The sequence below is a fragment of the Saccopteryx bilineata genome, chromosome 1, assembly GCF_036850765.1.
Source record: "Saccopteryx bilineata isolate mSacBil1 chromosome 1, mSacBil1_pri_phased_curated, whole genome shotgun sequence".
NCBI lineage: Eukaryota > Metazoa > Chordata > Mammalia > Chiroptera > Emballonuridae > Saccopteryx > Saccopteryx bilineata.
The window spans coordinates 314,456,750-314,476,718 of record NC_089490.1 but is presented as its reverse complement, the minus strand read 5'-3'; the positions used below and the strand labels follow the sequence as shown (position 1 = coordinate 314,476,718).

Below are 19,969 nucleotides of genomic sequence, written 5' to 3'. Positions count from 1 at the left end.
TACAAAGTCAGTAAAAATTGTTCTCAGTTTAGTTTTGATTCTGATTCTTTGGTTTTTCTTGTTTGCTTTTCACTTGAGTAAGCATATGTCTTGCTTTTAAGGTAGACACATGCTCTCTTACACTGATGAAAGCAATGGAAGGTTTGGTAATAGTGAGAAAGAGAGGGAAGCGGTGTTGTGGAGAATATATATTCTAGTCGGTTGGCTGACGCTGCAGATGAACTGGTGATGTCACTTGAGACTGCCCTGCTCTTATATTCTGGGTTGTAAATGCCTCTTACTATCATGTAATGCATATATCCTGTGGATATAACTCCATGAATTATTACCTTGATGCCAAATCATGTTAGTTTTCAATCCACCTGAATTCACAAACCGATGCAACTGGATCTATTATCCCACACAATGAAACTTCAATAGGTGATCAAACCTAAAACTATAATGAAACAGTTGTATGGTGCTCCCCCACCAAAATACTGCATAACTTAATGTAAAAAAAATACAATCAATCATGGATTAATTAAAAACTTTTTAAAATATAATCAGTCATATAGCATTTATATGGCATTTTCAATTTTTGAAGGAAATACGTTTCAAATATCTCTTCAGCTTTACATGCTAATTTACAACTGTTCAAAATTTATGTGGTAAGATAATGGTTACAGATTATGCAAGACATTTAGAAGTAGTTTCTACATAAAATTTTGAATAAGAGTAATAAAATGTTTAATTTGATTGTATTTTTATTATATCAACCTGAGTATATTTTAATTTTAAAAGCTCTCTCTTAGTACAGGAAAGTGTACTGGACAAATAAGTGAAACTGAAAACAGAGTTTTTAACTGTTTGGAAGACATCTATTTCACTAACTTATTTTTATTCATATTTATTTACCATTAATTCATATAACAGATGATATGATCATTTTCCTTATTTATGCCGTCTAGCCATTACTTTGTTTTAGAATTTGGTTTCATGAAGAGGCCAAAGCATTTGATATTTTTGTAAACTGACACACTTGTATTATTTCGCAGGGATTCCATCATTCCTATGAACACTACTTAATTAGAAAATGGTTTGGTATCTAGTGATAAAATCAATATTACATAATAGCAAGAGAAAGTTACTTTTAAGCATAAATGCACACAAATTAGAGCTAGGTTTGAGAATAATTATTTTTGCAAATTTTCTAAGTTACTGTTTTGTGGTCCAAGTTTTGAAAGGGATGTCAACATTTTAACTAATTCTAGATATAAAACATTCTTCTTCATATATAAATATTATGTGTTTATTTAAAACTTTTTCTCATGTATCTCCTAAGATTCTGTAAACAAAAATTACTAACTTTAAAAATAATTTATATTTCAAATATATGTGAAGGTACTTTGTCAGCAGTAAATTACTATCTAAATATTAATTTTTGCTTTTAAATTTTGAGTTTCTTTAAAATGTCAGATATATTACTTTTATTTCTTTTGCTTTTACAAATTAAATTCTTAAATATTCTAGACTTTGTTTTATTACTTTCAGCTAGATAAGTACTAATGCTTTCTTCCTTGTTATTTGTTAATCTCATTCCAGATAATTTTAATTAATATTATTTTATTTATGCAATAAAAATATTATATAAAATGAAGTGTTACTAGTAAAGTCTCTATAAACATAAGAAATTGATAAGAAGCTGCACACCAAATGAAAAAAAGTATAAAATATAGATAATGTGCTGTTCTTTCACATTTAAGACTGAAAAAAATTTAAACTAAGCAAACTTGAAGTTTCCTTATTTTGAATCCAAGTGTAACACTATGTTAGTAATATTATATTTTTCCATAATCACATTAATTGATTTTGCATACATATTCAAAATATAGTTTTTTAAAAAACATAAATTGTAAATAAGGACAAAATATTTTCCGGGGCAGAAAAGAAATTTTGGAGGGGAAATGAGTATGCTGAATATCCTTAAGGGAAATCCAAGCTGAATTTGGGAAAAATTAATTATCAGAAAGCATGGGTCAGGTGACCTGTGTTTGTTGAATGGACTGACCGAGCACATACAGCATGATTTTCCACTCTAATTAATGGTGAAGCATCAGCAGTGAGGACGAGGCAGCCTTGTATATCCAGCTTTATTCCTTTGGGTATAAAAGAATAAAAATAGCATTCTGGAGAACTAACATGGAAATTATTCCTCATAGTGATACACACTGGATTTTTAATTTTTTTGTGTGTGGTAGACTAAATATAAAGATAAAATATGTGACTGACTAGGTTTGTTTGAATTGTGATTTTCTTGTACTGGATTCTTATAAAACTGCAGGATCTAATCTGTCTGTGAATAAAGCCCATTAAAAAGGATACGCTTACTTTATGGAATGTATTATCAAGGGCAAAGCGGATTAAAGAATAAAAGTTATTGGTCATCTACTGGACAGATATAATTTAGTGCCGCTTCTTCTGCCTCAAAATTAATTCAGTACTCTAAGATTACTTTGGGTCATCTTAAACATTCTGTGTACAGAGTTTACAAATTGCTTAAGTCTACACCTGATTAACTCAAATTTGTTACTTTTGGTATACATCCAAGTTTTTGAGGGAGGAACAATCATTTTAGATTAGAATTTTATTTTATTTTTAACAATATTTATGTTAGATTAAATTAAAATAGTGTCCTCTTTATAACTATATTGTTGGAAAGTCGTATTTTGCTCATGTTAAACTGAAATTATAGGAAATACAGGTAATATAAAATTGTGACCTACTTTAATCACAAAAAAGAGGTGTAATAAATAGCTCAAGTGTAAAATTTTCAAAATGTAATTAAGAATATACATTTCTTTGCTGTGATCTATCCAAAGTATGAGGAATAGAAAAATGAATATTTTAAAAGAAATTCAATATAGTCAATGTTCTTTAATAAAATATACAACTGACCCAAAATAACTATCTTTGCAAACAAACATGCTAGTTTAATTAGATATGTGCTTTGCAAAATATTTGCGACAGTATGAAAACAGGTACTTCTATTTTTCCAATAATTAATGAATATAAATTTTCTTTTGCAGAGAGATGTACACTACATTTAATCAGAAGTAAAAACCAAAATACTGAACTAGTTTGTCATCAAATATTTTAAAAGATAAAAATATTTAAAATTAAAATTATTAGTTTAGTACAGTTACATTAGAAAGCTTTTAAAAGAATCAGTCTTTAAGCAAGGCAGTCTTTTTACAATTTAAGTAACAAATATTCAGTTTCTGAAATGACTTTTCTAAATTTCATAGGAGCAATAGGAAATATAAAGCAGGTCAATTACTCATGTGTTACTGCTTTAATGAAATAATAGGAGAATTTTATGAAATTTTTCCATTTTTTTAACTTGAATAGAAAGGACTAAATGACTAATAATTTTTTTTTACCTTTTTTTAATGATGTATTTTTCTTTCTTTTTCTGTCAAACTTCTGTCAATTCAAGTGTTTAAAAGATAATGAGTTGGAAAGCTGTGACAATCACAAATAGAACAGAGACTGGATATTATATCTTAGTAATGATGAGAAGTTGTTCTAAGTTAAATATTCGTCCTGTTTGTTGTCGGTTTACTTGTTTACTCTAAATATCCAAGATGACTGCTACTTGTAAAATAGGTTGGTTTTAAAATATACTTGTTTAGTTAATCTAAATACATTGAAAATATGACATTGTATCCGGTTGGTTCTGCAGGCTTTCCCACTTAAACACTAGTTACTTAAACACTAGTTACTAGTATATAAATACTAATATAATTTTTTTACTTTGATTCAAAAACATTTCAACATTGCACATGTTCCCTTTCAGAGACATGAAGCCATAGAAAGACATTCTAAGAGTTTACATAACCCATATAACAATCTTAAACATGCTAAAAATAAAAATTTCTGATGGTTTTTCCTGAAAAATTGTTAGTGGAGATATGTTAGAATTAAATACAGTTTGGCTTTTGATTATTTTTAGGAAAATAAGTGATGTTATTCTACTGTGACTCTCATTAGGTTTCCTTATTTTAATTGATAGAAAGATTTTATGTTGATATTTTTTAGTTTTATAATGTTCTTCCTTTTTCTTAATTTTCTATTATGAGATTAAAGACAAAGATGAGTAATATTCTTATGGTTTATTTCTCTTTAAATTATAGGATGATGTATAATTTGCATTAATATATTTTAGTAAGTCTTTATAAAACTTAATTAAGTCTTTATAAAACTATTAGAAAAACTCCTTAAACATTTTTCTAATCTGAATTTTTTTCAAGTAACGCTAATTTCCCAAAGAGGAAAACTTCTACTTTCTGATTTTGGACAATATGTATTATATATATATCTTATATACAGAATTTAATATTGTTAAGGAATTTCAAATGAAGGATAAATAGACTTTACATTTTACAACAAAACTTTGTTTTTAAGTGGTTTTATATACTTAATGTTACTTGACCTCAAACTAGTTTGACAGTACGACAAAGATAGTCATTATTTTGTAGTGCAACCAGCTTTGGTTCAAAGGAGTTATTTTACTTGTTCTGGACTATATGGCTAACAAGCTACAAAGTTAAAGTTCAAACTCAAGTCTTCTAACTACCGTCTTCGTACTTGTATCCATAACCCATTGGATGTGAAAAATACATCTATATTTATATTACTGGAATTGAGAAAGAAAAAAAAAACAGAATCGCCATTTATCTTTTTTTTCTCATTTAATTGCAACATTTTGAAGAAAATAGAACAAGACATTTCTGGGCAACTTATTCATTAATCATATGACATTGAGTGATATAGCAAGGACTGAAGTCATATTACGTAATGAATTCATCCATTCATTCACTAGATTAGATAATGAATGTATCCATTAATCATTAAACACATTTATTAAGGGCAGCTGCATTTAAGACTCTATGCTAGAAATAAGAATCCAGAAAACTTATAACAATAGTTGCTGCCCTCAGGAGGTGATAGTCCAGTGGGAGAGATAAATAAGTCAGTTACTGCAAGTACAGTAAGATAAAATGTTATGATGGAGAAACAGAGTGCTATAACAAAAATGAACAGAGGAAGGATAATAACAACTAAGTTGGCATGGCCTTTAGGAGAGATGTCACCTGATCTAGGTGTTAAGTTTCTAATTGAGTAATTGGAAAAAATGGCAGAATGAAGGCATGTCTGACCAAATGAGCAATATAGGACAGGATACCACAAAGGTGTGGGAGAGCCACATGTGTTTGAGACACTATAAAACAGTTAGTTTAGTTGTAGTATTAAGTATGAGTGGAAAGAGAGGTGGGCTAAGGCATGAAGCTTTGCCAATACACAAAGGATCTTGTAGCTGCTATAAGGAGATTCTTCTGAATAAAAAAATGAGGTCCATAAATAATTGAAATTCAATAGTGACATGATCAGATGTATATTACACAAAGAATAGACTGGTTGCAAGAGGACAAATAAATCATAAGGGAACAAACAGGGAGAAAAAGACCAATTAGTTGAGTCAAAAGTAATGAGTCTTGAAGTAATACAATTTGGGGTGATAGACACTTAACTAAAAGTAGAAGCACTGAGGAAAGAAAAAAGCACGTAGGTCTAAGAATGCAGAACTGTTGATGGAACTCAGTGATGGTTTAGATGTCTGTGTGGGAGAGTGGGAAAGAAGTGTGGTAAGAACAACACATGATTTCATTGATTTCTCACCTGGACAAATGATTCAATAGTGACACTATTGTCTAGAGGAGAGACACAGGAGAAGGAGCAAATTTGAGTGGGTAAGGTCACTTTAGTATGGATGTACTGATTTTGAGTTGTTTAAGAGACATCCCAGTGGAGATATGCAGTAGAGACTTGGATGTGTGTATCTGGAGCTCTGGGGCTTGGTTTGAACTGAAGACAGATACTTAGTGGTGGTTGAAACCAGGGATGTGGGTGAGATCACCCAAAGAGAGCAAGAGCTATGAAAAGACTATTAAGGATAAAACCTCAGGAAATACTATAAATTGAGAGTCAAAGAGGGAGGGAAAGAGACTAAAGAAAATAGGTTAGAGTTCAGAGGAAAATTAGGCTAGAGTAATTTCCTTGGAGCCATGAGGTGGGAAGAATTTCAAGTAAATAGAACTCAACCTTGCAAACCCTGTAAAATTTAAAAAATGAATTGCAAGGGTAATCGTTACATCTTTAACATCAGTCCTTTCTTCTTTTTTCTTTAGAGTATTCTTTTGTATTTTGACTGGGAAGAAAACCAACAGTATTTATTAACCCCACACAGATTCTATTAATGCATACTCTTTTGTATATGTTGGCCTACAATATTCTCCTTTTTTATTTAGAAGTAGAGTGGAAGTCTTTTCTGGACTTTTGTTCCAGATGATCTGTAATTTACAAACCAATAGTGGGTAAGTTGTTTAATACTTTAACTTTAGTTTCTTCATCTTTTAAGCCAAGGAAATAATACCCATTACATATGAATCTTATGAATGTTACAAAAATTTTTGGAAAGTATTTGGCATATAATTAGAACTCAATTAAGTTTAGTTGCATTGGATTTTTTGTGCCATATGGAATATTTATTTCTGAGTCAGTCTTAACATTTCAAGAGTTATTTTTATTTTCTGTTTATGTTTTTAAAAGGCAATTTATGCTTTGAATACATAAATTTTGTTGTTATTTCCTAGGAACTTTCTTGACCTGTCACTGAGTTTTTAACTTCAATTTATGTACCCAAGTCTAAATTTATATTTGTCAAAATTATTTCTAAGTCTTAAGAAAGAGTAACTTTATCTCGGATTTATAGGCCACTCAGAGAGAAAACTGGTCCATGCATAGATTAAAGAGGCCATTGACTTCTTTTAACTATGTGCAAAATTTTCTGTTTCTGTATTTTTCTTTACTGAGAAACAGTCTAACATTTTGAACAGCTTCTCAATGAATTTCAGTCACACAAAAGGCCCAGTCCCACAGCCCTAAAGAAGCTATAGATAAATTAGATAAACAAGCAAAATTTCATTGCCTACTTTCATCATTTCACTAATGATGAAACTAACCAATAATCTTTACATAAAATCTATCTTTACTAGTTTTTGTGTGTCATAGCTAGCAAAATCCTTGGCTTGGATTTCTGCCACTCAAATGATCATCTTATTATATTTATTCCTCCTCTTACTATCAACTGTTCTACATATTCCTCAGCAGCTCCTTCTATTTTTATCATGATATACCTTTTCCCTTACCATTGCCACTTTTGGAACACTGTGTTCTTGAGGGTCATGAGTGACAAAAATTAGTAAATCCAATTATTGTACCTTAGTCCTCATTGTCATTGAATAGTTTACATTGCTAGCAAATCCCTATTCTCTGAGACTTATTCTTTTTTGCTAATAATAATAAAAGCTCCGAAAATGAGGTACTAGCTATGTGTCAACAGTGTTATAGAGTTCTTACACAACTCTAAGAAGCAGACATTATTATTATCATTTAGTATGTGGGGAATGTGAGGGTTTGTAGTTCAGAAAACTTGTCTAACCATAAAGTTTTCAGGGCATCAAATCCTGAAGTCAGGTTTGTCTGCCATTTGTATTGCAGTATTTTGGTTAGTACAAGAACCACAAAATACTCATTAATTGGTGTGATAGCAGCTAGGTAACTCTTAACCTAAATTGAAAGATTTTTTTTTTCCCCTCAAAATTACCTCTTTAACAATCTTCACTTATATATAGCATCTTACACTGGCTATCAGTTCTTCTCTGTGATTTTTACTGAAGCACAAAAATTTCAGAATTCTAAACCATGACATTCCCATCACTTCACATTACCAAATTCTTGTCAGAAAAACTACCATGTGGAAGAATGACTCTTAAATATTGTACAAATAGCATTGAAGAATTCATGAATTGGCCAACCAGCATATTTGTTACAGGAATATTGTTTGATTTCAGAATCATTACAGCTATTTGCAACACATTTTCCCAACTGTTTTAAGATTTCCTTAGCTGTCAGTCATTCTCTGTTTCATTTTTGTTAACAAGTTTGGGATTCCAAATAAACATAGTGACTACTGTCTTAAAGAACATCACCTTAAGTCGAAATTGCTTCAGTCTTTATAGTTTCATCACTTTCCTCCAACTTAATAAAACTAGTGGTATCATCAGTTAAAAGTTTTTTGTTATCTTTGAAACAAAAGGGAAATAAAATTGAGATTTAACACTTTCTTTGAATATACAACAATATTTCTCTGACACAGCAAAAATTACAACATAAAACTATTATCAGTATTTGCTTTGTGTGTTGCTTATATGCTTATTCCAAAATGAACAATTTTGATCAAATTTTTAATATTTTATTCACTATTTTATTTCTAGTTCTCATATTTTTATTTAAACATAACTAACAAGTACTTGTGAAAGTTTCAACTAATTCAGAAATCTTATCAAGTCAAAATGGTAATCTCACATTTAAGAGCTAATCAGAATCAATGGTTTTCTATAGATCTTTCCAGACTTCTTTCTTTTTTATCTTTATATATCTAGATAGAGAGATAAAGAGAACTATAAACACAAGATGCTAGTATATAGAGAAAAATAAAAGTATGTAATAAAACTGATATTTACTCAATACCTATATTTTATTAATTTTTTAATTTATCATAAGTTTTCTGTCTCATTTCTTTTACTGCTACATCATGTCAGTGTGCAGAAGTGCTATGATAAATATACTAAGTACCCTCTTGATCAACATTAATTGTTTCCACATTTTTTATATTCCAAACAAAATAGTAAAACTATTCATGTACCTGTGTGAGTATACCTGTAAAATTAATTCCTAGAAACAAAATGACTATAACAAATGATGCACATTTTTGCTAATAATAGATATGTCAATTTCTTCTCAAAAACAAAATTAACTTTAAATTTACAACTACCAGGATGCAAGAATAATTGTTTTTCTATGACCTGCTAACACTAGTCATTATCAATCTCCTGCATCTTCACTTATACTGATGGCTGAAAATGACATCTAATTGCTGCTTTAACTTGCATAGTTTTGATTAATAGTGAGGCTCAGAACATTTTCTTATATTTATCAGACCTGTGTACTTTTCTGTGAACTGTCACTTTTTTTCCTTTACCAATGTTTTCTTCCTTATTTGTGCAATGTTTTATATACCATAAAAATTAACCCTTTGCCATCTATGTTGTAAATTATTTTTTCATTTGACCTATGGTGTTCAACTTCATTTATGGTGTCTTTCGCTATATAGATACTTTAAATTTTTTATGTAGTCAAATCTGTGAACCATTTTCTTTAGGGCTTCTGGGTGTTGTGTAATGCTTATAAAGATATCCCTATTCTTAAAACTATATAAAGTATTACCCCACATTTAATACCTTTATGATTTTAATTTTATATTTACAATACCGATTCTTTTGGAATTTATTTTCTTATGTGTGTTAGGAATTAATCTTGTGTGTGTGTTTGCACTCTTTATTTGAATAAATTACTCTTATAAGTGCTCTGAACTGATGATACATGTGTACTAAAGTTCGGCCTTTCTTGACTTAATTTGACCTTGAGCAGAAATTCCACATTTTGACTCTTCCAAAGTTCTCCTGTATGCTATTCTTCATTTACCCTTTCTTGACAGTCCCTAATGGTTATGCTACTAGTTGTTATATTTTTATCATCTGTTTTTTGTTTCTTATATACTTCCCACATGTTTTTTCATGAGTACCGCTCACCATCTGACAAAGTCCTCTTCCTTCCTTCTATCTCCAAAGTACATCATATATGTATATTTTTATTGTTCTTGATTTCTATCCTGCCATTCTAATCCAAGCCAATGGTACATTTTTAATAACAATAATTTGTTTTTTGTTTGTACTCATTACTTCTCTCTCTCTACTTTATATACTGAAGTTTAGAGTATCCCTTTGAATTTATAAATCAGAGCCTGTATCTTCCATACTTAAAATCTTCCAATGACTTTTGTTCGTTTTAACATGGCCCTACAGGATGTGACTTTGGTCCACCTCTTTGCCTTGTTCATCATGCCAGAGTGTGCAAGGTCTTCATTTTGCTCAATTCTTTCTTTTTTCCATACCTTTGTGCTTGACATTCCCTCTTTTTTGGACTCCTCCAATTCAGTTAGTTGTTGGACTAGCTTTTTCTCAACCAACCTTCGGGAATCAGGTGAAAGTCATACCTCAGAAAAACTTTTCTAGTCAACTTCTCTAGAATAAACCCTTTCACTCCCAAACTTCAATAATTTTACCAACCATATGGTCATCATTGCTTTTATCACAATCTATAATTATTATTTTCAGTAGTTTACTTATTTATCATCTATACTCCCTACCAGAATGCAAACTCCTAGAATCTAGAGTATCATTTTCCTTCTTAAACCATATAGCCTCATTACTTAATAAAATATTTGGCATAAAAAAATCAGAAAAAGCAGCAACTATCTTTGAATAAATGAATTAGCATATTTAATGCATTTTTTCACTCATTTTTGGAGCATCCTCAGGGCAGTTAAGATGATTCATGTGTCATCTTAGAGAAAATCAAGCAGAGGCTATGAAGACAGTGAACAGATAACCAAATAAATGTTATGTATTTTTTTATCTTAAGCATGATATTTTTCTCATTTGTTTTCATCAAATTCATCTTATAGGATGGACAAAATAAGTAGAAAAACAAGGTCCATAGGAAAGAAGGTGGGACTGTTAATGAAAATTGGCATAGACTGTCCTGTCCTGATTGCTCTTTGATAAATTTAAATCTGTTAAAAGAAAACTTATAGGTTCTTACAACATGTGACATTTTCCAACAAAAGAACTAGAAAATGCTGATAAAATCCACTTTCAAAGTAGAAAAAAGCCCATTTGGGAAGCCCAGGAGAATTAGTAAGCACATTCAGGAGAATCCCATCTGTTCAGACATTGACTGCTCCTTTAGCACTTCTTAAAGTTCATGGAACTAGAAGAATTGTGAAAAAGGGAGGTTAGAATCAAATGTATGGAGTTATTCTTTTCAGTTCTTGATTATCTACATTGCACCTTCTATAGCATTTTCTTTAGTATTTTCACAAAAATTTGCTACTTCCTATAACTATATATACCTCCCTCTTTTGATATTAGTTTATATTAGGTTAAATTACTTAATTTTAACTACATATACAGTCTTACTTAAGGAAACTTGCAAAACATTTTACCACTTCTTTGCTCCAAATATTAAAAATCAAGAGACATATTTTTTTCTGAAAAATATAAATGTTTCTTCCTTTCTTAATAGTAAACTTGTAAATCAAAATGTTTCTCTATTTGCTCTGATAACCAGGGAGCTCAATTCCATATTTACTATCAAATAACAAATTATTTCCCATTTTAAATGTTTTACTTTATCTTTATGCCCTTGATTTTTTCATCATATAATATAAATATATGATTTAAATATTATATTTTATATAAATATACCTTATAAGACTCTACATATCTTTTTAGGAAAGAAGCACAAGTATTCTGGCTATAAATAAAAAAATCTAGATGATATTTCATTCAACACAGATGTTGGCTAGCTTTTGCTTGAATAGTCAAATTTCTTATTTAGTACTTTCTGTTATTTATATATGCCTTAGACGGTGATGATAGATGATAGATAGATAGATAGATAGATAGATAGATAGATAGATAGATGATAGATAATCGGTCAACTTCATTAGACTGTGAGTTCCTTGCAGACATGAATGACACTTTTTTAGTACTTCTACTCTAAGGGCTTATCCAAGTGCCCGGAACATTTATGCTCCATACTCAATAAATGTTTGTTGACTAGTTGAAAGAAAGGAGAGAAAAAACCTATTTCTTGGTTGAGTATTCATAACAACTAATTCTTAGCCAGAAGACAAACAAGACAAACACAAGACAAACCTTGTTTATTTTCTATATGACTTGAACCTTTAATATTTTAAAAAATAGGTATCATGTATCCCCTTTGTACATTTCCAAGCTAAATGACATTTCCTTATATAACAGTGCTTCTAAAGCTCTTAACATCCAAGTTCTGGCATTATAAATATCCTCTAAATTCATCATAATTCCATTAAAATATATTGACCTGAATTAACCCTTATGCCTGTCATGATTGGTTTAGAATTAAACATATTTTTGATGCTAAAGATAATGGTCTGACATAACCTTTCCAGGTGAGAGCACTAATTCCAATTATTTAAGTATTATAAATGTAAAGTAGAGGTCAAAATTATTTAAGTTTTAATTAGTCAGTTAAACTACTCTGTTTGTTCATGTAATCTGTAGTCAATTAAAACTTAACATTACTCTTTTTTTCACATGTATACAAATCGGCCTCTGTAAAGAGCCCACAAAGCTTATTTTAAAATACAAAATTAAAGATCTTACATGTACATTCTTAAATTTTCACTCATTTGGAAACATCAATTACTGTCTTAACTCCCTTAGCTGTAAACTATTTTAAATTCTAAATGACTTTTTACTCCATATTGATGATTAAATTTAAGAACAGGCTGTGATACAGGTTAGATATGGGATGACACCAGCCCATGAACCAATACTTTTTATGTATGTGTGGTCAGTTAAACATGTCTCCTCCAAAAATATTTAATCAAATTTCTCCATATTTTCCATAAAGATAGCCAATTTACCACATTTTTACCTTCTTTTAACATGAAAGTAAACAAAAGTCATCAAATCTTGAGAAACCTATCTCATGCAACTATACTGGATAAAGGATAACACACGCACCTGCACAAACACAGAGACACACCCAAATACACGTCATTGAGATGGAAGAGAATGGACACTTTTGTAACAAACAAATAAAATATAAACAAAATATAAAATATTTTAATTAGAGAAAAACAAATTAAAATAGGACATACAGTTTTACATAAAAAATAATGATGATGGTAAAAATAAATAGAATTTTAAATTGCTCAAGGGTTGAAGCATTTAAAACTGATACAGTGCTCAATTAAACTGCAAAAAAAAATGGACCATTTCCTTTCTACGTTATGTACAAATAATTCTACTGGTGTGTTTCTTTTCTTGAATAACCTTCTCAAAGCAAATGAGAGTGAAAAAAGCCTCAATAATGACAGAGACTTGATTTTCTGCCAACTAGGTATATGGTGGCTGGAAGTCAGAATAAAATTGAGTAAATAAAATTAAAAAAAAATAAAGTGAGTACATGCTTTTGGCTCTGGCCAATTAGCTCAGTTGGGTAGAGCATCATCCTGAAACACCAAAGTTGCACGTTTGATCCCCAGTCAGGGCACATAGTTGAAGCAACCCACAACTATTAATAAATGAAACAACAAATGAATGCTTCTCTCTCTCTCTCTCTCTCTCTCTCTCTCTCTCTCCCATCTTCTTTTATTCTTTAAAGTCAATCAATAAAAAGATAATAATAATTAAATTAATACAATGTTTTTGAAAATAAATTTGTCATGATTTATCAAAAACATTAAAAATTATGAGTCATTTAAATTTATAAACCTAGTAAAATCTCTTAATTTGAAAAATGTTCATTGCCCTGGCCAGTGCCTTGGTAGATAGAGCATCAAACAACCTATGAACTTCTGGGGTTTGATTCCAGGTTAAGGCACAGAGGAGAAGCAACCATCTGCTTCTCCCCACCTCCCACCCCTTTCTCTTCCTCTTCCCCTTCTGCAGCCTGTCGCTTAATTGGTTTGAGAATGGCTCAGGGTGCTGAGGATGGTGTAGTTCTTGAGCATCAACCCCAGATAAGGTTGCTACAGAGACACCAGTCAGGCTGCATGAAGGAGTCTGCCTCACTATCTCCCCTTCTTTCACCTAAAAAAAATAAATAAATAAATAAAAAGAAAATATTTATTTAAGCATTATTTACCAACATTTAGATGTGGAATGTTTAAATTAATTAAAATCCAGACAGACTATTTAAGAAAATATGTCAATCATGAGAGTCCTCTAACTCAGTGGTCCCCATCCCCTGGGCCACGGACCAGTACCGGTTCATGGGCCATTCAGTACCAGTCCACAGAGAAAGAATAAATAACTTACATTATTTCTGTTTTATTTATACTTAATTCTGAACGATGTGTCATTTTTTAAAAATGACCAGATTCCCTCTGTTACATCCGTCTAAGACTCACTCTTAACGCTTGTCTCGGTCATGTGATACATTTATCTGTCCCACCCTAAAGGCTGGTCCGTGAAAATATTTTCTGACATTAAACCAGTCCATGGCCCAAAAAAGGTTGGGGATCACTGCTCTAACTGATTTGTGCTAACAGTTCTCAGTTCAAGCATTTTTTCTATGTATTTACTTTTTGTATATGTTTTTATATTATATTATATTTATTATATTATTATATTATATTTTATCATTTTTGCAGTAGAACCATTGTCATTATGGAGAAAAGAATGTTTAGTAAGATGTCCTCCAAATGTTATAATGAGCCTGACCAGGCAGTGGCACAGTGGATAGAGCGTAGGACTGGGACGCGGAGAACCCAGGTTCTAAAGCCAGAGGTCGCAGTCTCATCTGGTTTGAGTGAGGCTCACCTACTTGAGCCCAAGGTCGTTGGCTTGAGCAAGGGGTCACTCAGTCTGCTGGAACCCTCCAGTCAAGGCACATATGAGAAAGCAATCAATGAACAACTAAGGTGCCACAATGAAATATTGGTTTTCTCATCTCTTTCTTTCTTTCTGTCTGTCTGTCCCTATCTGTCCCTCTCTCTGTCTCTCTTTATCTCTATCACACACGCAAAAATATGTTATAATGATTTACAGGGTTGATAGAGCTAATTGAATGATATTTAAAAGTATCAATTGTTTGGAGGAGCTTGGATCTTCTGCACCAGTCCTGCTTCATAGCCAGCTAAGATAGGTACATTGTCCTGGAGGTAGTATATTTCAAATCTATGTGTAGATATTTGAAAATTCTAGCCAATAGATGATATGGGAAATCACTGTTGTCAATTTTACTCCAACCTCTGCCCTATTTCTTCCCTTCTCATCCTTCCAAGCACTGAAGGTGGTTAGAGGTAGATTCAGAAGTAATGTGATAATCCTTTTGGGTCTTAAAAGATATGAGGCTTTTCCATGTTGTAAAAAGAGATAAAATATTCCAGGCACACAAAAGAGCATCATAAAAGAAATGTAAAGGTGTGTGGATAACTTTAGAGACCAGTAATACAGCAGGAAAATGGAGGCAAGGGTAAGACTGAGGGGTATGTGGAATGTAATAATGATGGGAATGGAGAGAGACTACAGAGGCAGGGGGGAGCCCTGCAAATGGCCTTGTAAGCTAGAATAAGGAATTTGTTTTTTATTCTGGGCCAGAAGACAACAATCATTTTAAGCAGTTCATGCCATAATTAAATTTCTGTTTTAAAAAGAATCCTAGCGCCACTGTTCATCACTCATATATATAGCAAACTGTGGTTCCTTTCCCATACTGAGTGCACTAAGAAACCATTTCCTAGATAAGAAATGCCATTTGCTACTTCAGTTGCTATTTGTAGAATCCATTATTGTAGGTAATTCTGCTCACTATTTTCCATTGAAAACAGTTACTTCCAGCAAAAAAATACTGTTTGCCATCTCAACCACGTATCTTCGAACTGCAAACCAGGTCTTTTATGACACTAAGCTGGTTGGTAAAGAGCTGATATTGGTGGGAGAAAAAAAATTAAATATCTTTACAATATGTGTAAACACAATTAAATTTCCTTACTGATTAATATAGTTGCTGATAGATCACTACACATTTCAATTTGAAAATAAATTTAAGATTACTCCTTTTTTTTATTAGCTATTACTGTTGGTAGAAGTTTATTATTTAATTCAGTTGGCACAAATAAACATCTATATTAAAATTGTAACTTGCTATTCATCACATCATATAGTAGAGTAGGAAGAAATAATTTAATAAAAGTGAGATCAACAATTGGAATTGGAATAATAATTAGTATAATTATCATCATGTATTTTTATGAATATGCACACATACAGACACATATACAAACCTTACCAAAGGGAAACAAACAGTGAAAAACACAGCATAGATAATTTGCAAGGCATGATTTTTCTTTTCCTTCAAAATAATGAAGTATGAACTTTCATGTACATACTTTTTCCATGTACATGAATTTTTACAAATTCATTTATTTTGTGAAAATAAAAATACTGTATAGCAAATACATAAATTAGAATAACTTTATAAATAAATTTATATTTTTTTAGTTATATAATATATACATTAGAATCTGTTATATACATATTTACTACTTACATAAGTTATATACATATTTAGCATTGATTCTTGTTGTTTTCACAAAATTAGTTAATGATCATATTATGAAAACAAGCGACTGTGAAAATAAGCCTCATTTTACAGAAGTGATGAAATCACAGATTAGAAACCAAGTGTGAATGTTTTATTAAGAGAGAATTCTTGCTGAAATGTTTTTATTTTCAAAAAAATAATGTCTTCACTTCTACACCTTTCCTTCGTTTTATTTCAGAGGGAAATAATTCCTCTAATGATAGTACTACTCTTGTTCTTTTCAATCATTATGATGCTACCAGTATGCTATTGAGAATAGTATGTAACTACTAAATGCCATGACTTAGAGACTTTTAATATATGAGAAATATATAAGATATAATGGTAAGTAAAGAAAAGATAGATTGTTTTTTGATTTTAATTTTATAAGAACTATAATATATCAGAGATGGAAAGTACTATATCAAAATGCTGGTAGTGATCATTTGTCTTTAGTGTTATACCGAATGCTTATTTTAATTGACAATATCTAAAACAAAGATAATATAGTTATATATGTGTATATATATATTCTTTTCTTAGTCCCTTCACTTTTTCACTCAGCCCCCAACTCCTCTACCCTCTGACAGCTGTCTGTTTCATACATTTAGTCTTCTGTTCCTATTTTGTTTGTCAAGTTATTTTGTTCAAAATGTAGTAATCTTGTCACTGAGTATTGAGTTTGTCTTGCTCTGTCCAAATAGGATGGGTAATCTAGGGAGATCTTTAGACATTTTAGTAAGTATCAGGACCATTGTCCGAATATCCTGTCCACTTAGCAGTTGTCATGTTTGATCTCTTTGCTTATACCCTTTCATTATTTTAAAATGAAAATATCAGCTTTAATTAATTAAAAGTATTAAATTAAGTGTTTATATTTATTTATCATAACTCATTTAAAAGATCCAAGAGAACGATCAGTAATGACAAGCATTTTTCATTGCCAATTGAAATATATAACTTACCAAGTCTGATCGCATATATTAATTTTAATTTTGTGGAAAGGATGGTAGCTGCAGGAGGGAGCTGATGGCTTTTAGATATCTGCTCACTTTCTCTAGGTAGTCTTTTTAACAACCTTAATGTGATTTAGGCTTTACTTCGCTATGACCCCATGACCACATGAGCTTACCTTGACACATTATCTTATCATTTATTCTCCTGGATTGAGAGTCCTCTGAAACTGGATACCACTGTAGTTGTGAGCAAATCCATAGTGCTTGGCTTATAGCACAATGTCTGGCACATAACACCACTAAATTAATACCTGTTGAGTATATGGATATGAGAATGGAAGGATTTGGGAATTGATGGTTAGATATTAGTGTTTTGATTCATATTTTAAACATTCTATTAAGGAATTACTTCAGACTCTGTGTTAGAGACTGTTGTAATTATAAAAAAAAACAATTTTTATGGACTTCTTCATAGGAGTAGGTGACAAGTGAAAGATTTAAAGATTATTACTCATTAAAACACATGCCTTCAGGGTTTAGAGGTTAAAAGCCCAGTATTGAGTCTTGAAGTGAAAGGGGACAGACAATTTGTCCTTGACCTTTCTTCTGAGTTTAAATGTCTCATGAGAATTATTTTGCCTAGAGTATTGATACTTCCACATTGCAGCCCCTGAATGGGTCTACCACAGGTAGCCTTTTAAAAATCTAATCCAAGCATCAACATTTCATTCTCATCTCTACCTCCAACCTTGTTTTCTACATAGCATCTAGACTCACTAAAATCTTTTAATTTTTGCCAAGTTTCAAAGACAATTTCTGTGTTTCTAGTGTGCCAAGCAGTATTCCACTCTGGGGACACAGGCCTCTTTGTTCTTAAGTAGCGTACAATCTAGCAATGACCGCTGAAAATCTTAATGCAATGTGACAAATGCTGTGATTATATTGGGGATGAGGCAGCTAGCCCTGCCTGTGTGAGTGTATTTATAAAGTACTTCAAAAGGCATTTTCTCCCTCTATCCTCAGGGGCCAGAAAGACAGTTTGACTACCTCTTATAAAGCCAAGCTTAGACGCTAAAGAAAAGGAAGGTGCATGACTCAGACTAATTTCATTAATGAAGTAAGATTCAGTTGATTTACCTAGATGCTGGATTTTATATGGAAGTAATAAAAACAAATCCTTTGTCAGTCTCCGGATAGACTCAACACTTATGATTTGAACTACTCATTGTCTCAGAGACATCAAATTATTTATTATTTCTATTTCTATAGTTCTTAAGTATCTGTGTGCTTATTACCAAGTTATTCTGCCCCCTAGTAATATGCAGCTTTTATGTGTTCTAGCAGCACTTTAGTTAATTGAATGTTAATTGGCAACCTTCTTGCTTCCTTTATAGTGTCACACATTTTATTGAAAAGAAATATTAGATGTAATTTTGGACTTTAAAAAGCTTATAACCTACCTGACCTATGGGGGCACAGTGGATAAAGCCTTGACCTAGAATGTTAAAGTTGCAAGTTCAAAACCCTGGGCTTGCCTGGTCAAGGCACATATGGGAGTTGATGCTTCCAGTTTCTCCCTCCTTCTCTCTCTCCTCTCTAAAATGAATAAATAAAATATTTTTTAAAAAAACTTATAATCTGCTAGAAATTCAGAAGTGACTCAATATGAAAGAAGAGAATAAGTGTTAAAATAGAAGGTACAGTGTGTTGCATAATAATCACCAAGGAATGTTTATTAGAAGAGGCCAGACTTCATAAACATAAACTTTAATAAAGTAGAATTTAATCTTGTCAGAAAAGGAATGGGGAAGAGAGGAAGAGGCATAAACAGTGTTGCACAGAGCAACCAAAAGTGCTAACTTGAAAAGAGGGTGTGGCCAGGACAGCAAAGTATCTCATTGGATCCGAGAAAAGTTAGTGTGCAGGGAAGCAGGTATAGGAAAGCCCATGATAAATTCAGGATTATAAAAGCCAAGAAAATAATTTGATAACAGGGAACATTTGAAGGTTTAGGCAGGGGACTGGCATCATGAAAAGTGAAATTCAAGGACCATTATTTGGCATGAGTGTGAAGGATCAACCTAGAGAATAAAAAGGAAAGGCACAAAATCAGAGTGAAGCTATAAAGTTTCACTCATGTCTCAACATTCTTCATTGTTCTAGATTACTTAACTCTACAGTTTTAAATGACTTCTCATCTTAGGTCTTCAGAAGAATCTACTCCAGATATGTCTCTTTCTGCCTCTCACTTTCTAGCCTCTGCTGTTTCTCACTTAAACCCAGTTTCAAAGATAATAGCACTGCTTTATTCCACTTTCCATCCCTCAAACCCGGCTCACTGGTGAAAGGGGAGAGAGAGCACGGCTCTGGAGTTAGACCTGGATTCAATTCCTAGCTTTGTTGCTCACTAGCTATGTGAATTTTTGGCAGGTTAATCAGCTTCGTTGTGTTTTAGGACCCTAGATTATAAATTAAAAAGAGAAAAAACTTATCTTGATTTTAATTAGAAACATGCAAAACAATAAACATTAAAATACATGATATAAAGTGTTTAGGTATCATCCTCTGAGAATTAGTGTAACCACAGGCATCATTGAAATAACTAAATATATCTTTCACTCAGCCTCATGTGTACAAAGTAAAATGCAGAC

At 31.5% G+C, this 19,969-nt stretch overlaps 1 protein-coding gene across 8 annotated transcripts in view; it reads left to right on the top strand.

Annotated features, from left to right (window-relative positions):
• The window catches only part of GRIA4 (glutamate ionotropic receptor AMPA type subunit 4), a 397,987-nt gene that overhangs the window by 2,624 nt on the left and 375,394 nt on the right, over nt 1-19,969 (top strand). The window lies entirely within an intron of this gene.